General features: G+C 45.6%; 1 pseudogene; it reads right to left on the bottom strand.

The window, feature by feature from the left end:
• Window positions 1–1,551: 1,551 nt before the first annotated feature.
• Window positions 1,552–5,482, bottom strand: LOC131839848 (suppressor of cytokine signaling 5-like; annotated as a pseudogene).
• Between the last annotated feature and the right edge of the window lie 836 nt (window positions 5,483–6,318).

Genomic DNA, 6,318 nt, shown 5'->3' with positions numbered 1-6,318 from the left:
AAAAAACGAAGCCATAAGAAGCCACAGTGAGAAGAAACATACATTAGCGGTCAAACAGTTAATGTTGCCTACAAATACAGCTTTTCCTTTCTGTAGCCTTGGCAGTAGCCAACAGCTTATAAAAGAACTTTCTGTCACAGCAGGGTAAGGAAACCAAGGAGTACTGACCAGTGGTCCAGAGTACATTAACAAAAAGACACAAGAATGGATTCGACGAGTGCAAAATGTCTGGGAGAGAACTGTAAATTCAGCTCGATATTCAGAAGCAAACACTAGCACTTGGCATCACTTCCAAAATAGCTCACTGAAGTAGTATTTCATACTATTCTAAGTGACCAAAAGGTGCTAAGTGAAGTTATTTATAGATACAATGATTACACAGTATCTTTGAAACCTGCAATTAGAGTTTCAGATTTTCCATTAGAAATTAACTGCCCTGAAATTGTACAAACTGTACTTAAGCAATTCAGCTATGAGAGTTTACAGCTAAGAGCTATATCCTGCCATCCAAACTGTTCATTGCAGTTTAACAATCATCTCAACTCGGCAACCACTGCTGTTACCATTGGACTTGTCTGGGCATCTTCTAGTCTCACTTTCTTCATGGTTCATAAACGCATCACGGGCACAGGAAAAGATCCAGCTTTCATCAATGAGTAGACTGCACGTACTAACCTAAGAAAATCACACACAGGACCACATTGCAGCTCTTCCCAGTGTGTTTTAAGTTAAAACACTCATTCAAAAAAAATTAATACCTAAGGCCTTGGGATAAAATTCTACTACCAGATTTATAAGCCTGAATTTTTAGGAGCAACTGTCTAGGAAACCTGGTTTACTAAACAGTACCTTTTGCAGAAGAGACATGAGACTGACTCCAAATTCAACACTTCAGTGAACTTCACTGTGCCCTTATGGCCAGGAAATTGCATTTTTCTTTTTTTCTCAAAGGAAGGCAGTCTTTATCTTTTGGACTTCCAAAGCTTGATTTATAGTAACTAGAAACAGCACTACTGTTGGAAGGCTGTAGAAAAATTCTTCGAAAAAATAACAATTTCAAAGATTAGTCACACGGTTGAAATACTCATCCAATAGTAATAATTTGTTCTTCAGTAAGAAATAGAATTCTTTGGGGCACATGGGTGGCTCAGTTGGTGAAGCGCCTGCCCTTGGCTCAGGTCATAATCTTGGAGTCCTGGGATCCAGCAGCCCCTCTTCCTGGGCTCCCTGCTCAGTGGGGAGTCTGCTTCTCCCACCCCCTCTGCCCCTCCCCCCTGCTTATGCTCTCTCTTAAGAAATAAATAAAATCTTTAAAAAAAAAAAAAAGGAAATAGAATTCTTCACAGCAAATGCTGTGAAGTTGTTTCACTCAATTACTACAGTCATTAAAAACCAAACTGTTCGCTCAATGGACAAAAAAATGTTTTTCCAGCCTTACTGAACACTCTGTCTTCTGTTGTCTCAAGGGGCCCCACATTTATCTGAGTAAGTAACAGCAGATCGCACCTGACAGATACTAACACTAAGCCTATACACTGTACTGGAAAAACCCTAACACGGATATGCGTCCTTGCTATGTAATAGCACATGGTCTGATGCACATAAAAGCAGATCAAGTGAATGCCCTTCGGGGGCATTCTTTGCCTTGACTGGTTCTCGTTCTAACCAGTGAACTCTTAACTTTTGGGGCATAATGATACTCTTTCAAAAAAATCCTGCAGCATGAATGGTAAAGGGAGCTATCAGTTCCATCCCATGCAGGACACCTACAGACCACTGCCCAGCAGATATATGGCAGGCTGAAAGGGAAAGTCCTATTTAAGGTTAGAGTAAGCAATAGTTCAAAAAACCATGCAAGAACTGGGATCTTCATAACGTTCCCAGAGTCCTGTTACTGCGGAGGCCTGAAATATACACGGTAACTGGCACCCAGACTGCACTTGGGACTCCAGTGTTCAATTCATGGAAGCTCACGGAAGTTCTGTAGTGGCAAGAGGTCGTCCTCTTGCGTAGAAGGTGCAAGAACCTGCCTTCAGTTTCCCTTCAAGGAAGGCTTCTGTTTCGTAACGGGCCATCTCTCCCCAGGAGCAGGGATTTCCTCGAATCCAAAGCGAGTCGGCACGTGGCAATGCCTAGTCAATTTGCGGATGGACTTTCCAACCCCCGGTCTGCTAACCTGGACATGGCTGTCTCCAGACACCTGATATGGCTTCTGCCTACGTGACTGCAGGCACAGAGTGACTGTCCTCTTCTGAGTCATGGTTACCTTCTAGAATTGCAGTAATGTCCCCATTTACTTCAGTCATTCCAGGAGCTGACTTTGGTCCCAATTTACATAATGGGTTAACCTGTACGGTGCCTTCAAATGTGTGTCTTTGTGCTTGGGAGGAGGGTCAACCCGCTCTTTGATACTAAGCCATCTTCCCTCTTGGAGCCTATCTTCTTCATCTCCTGTACAAACCAATGATGGATCGAACAGATCAAAAAAGTTGAGTGTGGGCTCACGAGGGGCTCTGTGCTGTTTAATCAAATGCCATTGGGGAGCTACATCTGAGCCAGCAGGAAATGGACATTTCTCAAGACTTAATTCAGAAACATGTATTAAAAAAAAATTTTTTTTTTATTAGAGAAAAGGGTCTGGACTGCTGACTGTAAGTTCTCATGAGGAAACACAAGCTCACAGTGTCCTGCAACCTCTGTCTCAGAGAGTGGCTTCCCATGGCTCCGCGGACACCTGTCCACATTGAGGACAGAGCTTACGCCATACTGCCGCTCTCTCCTTTGAAGTCCACAGAGTTCTACCCAACTTTTTATCAGCATCTAATGAACTTTATGTCTTTGTAGAACAGGAATGTTTTCTCTTCCCACCCCATGGAGCATGTCCAGAGTGCAGATCTCTTCTTGCGAGTCTCTTTCCTGGGGTGACACATGAATCACTACCCTTTTCAGTGTTTACTTCAACAATCTAGCAATTTCGGTGGTACAGTTTTGGGTTCTCCTTGAAGAATTCTCGGAAGGGCTTAATCTCAGTTGCAAGGTAAGGTTTTCTCCTAAGGGGCTGGTTTGTTGTTAGGGAGCTGAGTACAGACAAACATCTGTTGGACTTCATGTCCACATCTTCCCCCTCCCTCGTGACCAAAGAGATTCTGACACCTGTGTTTAAAGTGATTCTGCATCTTCCTCACTTTATCTGTTGATTATAAGATCAGTTTGGGCATGTGGGAGGGCCTCACCTACGGGCACCTGAGGCCAGGAAGAAGGTCCCGTCTGTCCTTTTCGACTGACCAGTAAGCACAGTCTCGCTTCCTCTGGACTAAGCCGGGGGCTCCGGGACCCCAACTCTGCCAGATGCTTCCGCACCCCCTTCCCCAGCCACCTTCCACCCTTCACCTTTTCCCCTCCCCCCAAATCTCACCGGAATGGAAAATACCTCCCCTCCACACCAGTTTTAGAATAATGTTGTCTATCTCTATCCTCAAAACATTTTACTGGAGTTTTAACAGGAATTGTATGAAGTCCATATGCCAATTTGGGGAAAACTGACATTTTACTCTGCTGAGTCTTCACGAACATATTATGTCTTTCCATGCCTTTGCCTTTGTTGATTTCTTTCATCCGCTTTCCGTGAGTTTTCAGCATGCCAAGCCCCGTGGACGTGTTTTGTTAGATTTACACCTCAGCATTTTATTTTATTTGAGCAATTGTAAATGGTATTTTAAATGTTTATATCTTTTGTTTCTTGGCTGAGACTTTTGTTTTCATTGGTTTCAGATGTGTTCGTAACACTTCGCTTATCTTAGTGTGGGCATCTATGCTCATTCGGCTTGAGATCTTCCTGGCTTTTGGCTTGACGAGTGGTTTTCTAGCGAGACCTGGATATTTTGGGCATTATGTGATGAGACTCTGTATCTTGTGCAGCCTTCTGCTTTAGCTAGTTGCCCGGGATGCTTCTGGAGTAGGGAAGTGGGAGAATTGCCTCATTGCTGCCAAATAGGGTTAGAAGTCCAAATTCCCCACTTGACCTCTGTTCGTGCTAGAGTTGATGAGTTTCCCTCTTGTTGCGTAGGTGGAGAGGCAAGTCCCAGTCCCCTTCTTGGCCCTTCCCCGATAGCATCCCGGCAGGGAGACTGGAGCACCTTATACACTGCTGAAGGGAGAAGACTAGGTTTCCCACGTGGTCTTGCTGGCACGGATGGGGCCACAGATTTTTCTGAAGGGTTTGGCCGGAGTACATCAATTATTGTGTAAAATTTTTCTGTCTTGCTAGCTGCCTCTTTTCTGGTTCTTTGGCTAGATAGAGTAGGCTTTGTTGTTTTTTGGGGGGTGTGTGTGAATATCCAATCCCCTTGGCATTTCCAGATTGCTGGCTTCTTGAGCTTAAAGTCTGAGCTATATGAGGCAAATTAAAAAAAAAAAAAAAAAATTCCAACAACAGAAACTCATCGGGTTGTTTCTCGGGTCCCGTGATCCCTCGCTAGTCTGCCTTCTTCTTCCCTCCCTTCAGAGCCTCCTCGGGCTTGTTTTATATACTGTGATTAGGGTTTTAGTTGCACTTAGTGGGAGGAATACGAAAAAGTACATCTTCTACTTCCTCTCAGAAGCAGTCCAGTTTAAATATAATTTTACTTTTTATGTCAAGTGGAGATTGTTCCGTTAACTAAAATCTTTTGTTCTTCATATGCTTTCACTGTCCATGCAGGGCCTTTAAAAATTTTATATAAAGTGTGTGTGTGTGTGTGTGTGTGTGTGTCTCCCCTCATCCCTGAACCAAACCCTATTCCCCTCCCTCCAAAGACTCCTCTTCAAATGTAGTCACGATATGTTCTTTTTGTTTTGTTTTGTTTTTGTTTTTATTTTTTAAGATTTTATGTATTTATTTGACAGACGGAGATCACAAGTAGGCAGAGAGGCAGGCAGAGAGAGGAGGAAGCAGACTCCCCGATGAGCAGAGAACCTGATGCGGGGCTTGATCCCAGGACGCTGAGATCATGACCTGAGCCAAAGGCAGAGGCTTTAACCCACTGAGCCACCCAGGCGCCCCATGATATGTTCTTAAATAAATACATGCCCTCGGCAAGCAGGCAGCTTTGGGGAAGTATATATCCATTTTAAGTTTACACCAGTGAGATCATGTCTGATGCCCCATTTTATTTATTTCCTTTTTTTCCCTCAAAACCAGGTCTTTGGGTTTGACCCATGTTGTTTTACAGATGGGGCTAAGTCTTCTCCCCTCCACCTGCATCCCTCACATTCCTCAGCCATTTCCCTGGTGAGGGATGCCCGGGTGCCTTCACTTCACAATTGCTGCAAGCAGGGTCACGGGAAACTTCTCGGGCATGGTCCCCGGAGGGCTGGGTTCTAACGCACTCCGAGCGTTACCCCAAGGGGAGGGCTGGCTGTCTCTCGGGGGGCACACGCTGTCCTAACTTGCTTCTGTGAGGACAGTACCTGCTCGTGCTTCCGCCACCAGTGTCTGGGACATCCCGTGGGGAAGACGAATATAGCATTGGGAATTCTCTGGTAAAGCAGACATTATTTTGGTGAGGTGAACCACCACCCTGTAAATCATGTTTGGGCTTGTAAACAGCCAGGCAGGCAGTATAACCCAAGGTTCCCTGGGATTTCCCCTGGTGATTGCGGGAGAGTCCTGCCTGGTCCAGTGCAATAGGGACTGGGGTATGGGATGGGGAAGCATCCAGAAGCAGGAAGAGACCTAAAGCCCAGAAATCCCAGAAGTTGAAATAGTCCCTGGGAAATGGAAATGAATGAGCAGTGAAGGGAACAGCCCCTCCTGTAGAGCCTGGCACGCAATTCATACTTAGTTAATATTTACCAGTTGTGAGAACCAACCAAGGAAGGAATGATCGGCCCAGGCCTCTGCACGCTCACTGCTGGCGTTGGTGGGGTCTGTGCTTCCGGAACCCCAAACTTTATTTCCGGTATTGACGCTCCAGCTGGAGGTGCGCATTTGTAAAGGGGAATCCGGTGTCCTGGAGGCCCCCAAACCCCTGCCTCTCAACATTCAGTCAGTGCCTCATTCATCCCTAAAATTCTGCCAGACACCTAATGGGCCCCACCCTGTGCCATGCTCCTGGGCCCCAGGAGAAGTCACGGACGTAGATATGTCCCCCTCAGACAGCCAAGGGTTAGAGCTCTCAGTCTGCAGGGTGCCCTCAGCCTAGAGACTCCCCCCTGCAACACCCCCAAACCACTCCCCCCCACAGCCCCCCGGGCATTATTCTCCGCTGACTTCCTGGACTTCCCTCTCCAGCATACATGTTATTTGTCAGTGTCTATTTCTACAATCATTTAATTTTT

This window comes from Mustela lutreola, chromosome 8 (assembly GCF_030435805.1).
Source record: "Mustela lutreola isolate mMusLut2 chromosome 8, mMusLut2.pri, whole genome shotgun sequence".
Taxonomy (NCBI): domain Eukaryota; kingdom Metazoa; phylum Chordata; class Mammalia; order Carnivora; family Mustelidae; genus Mustela; species Mustela lutreola.
The sequence above is the reverse complement of the archived record's forward strand: the minus strand, read 5'-3'. Positions and strand labels throughout refer to the sequence as shown.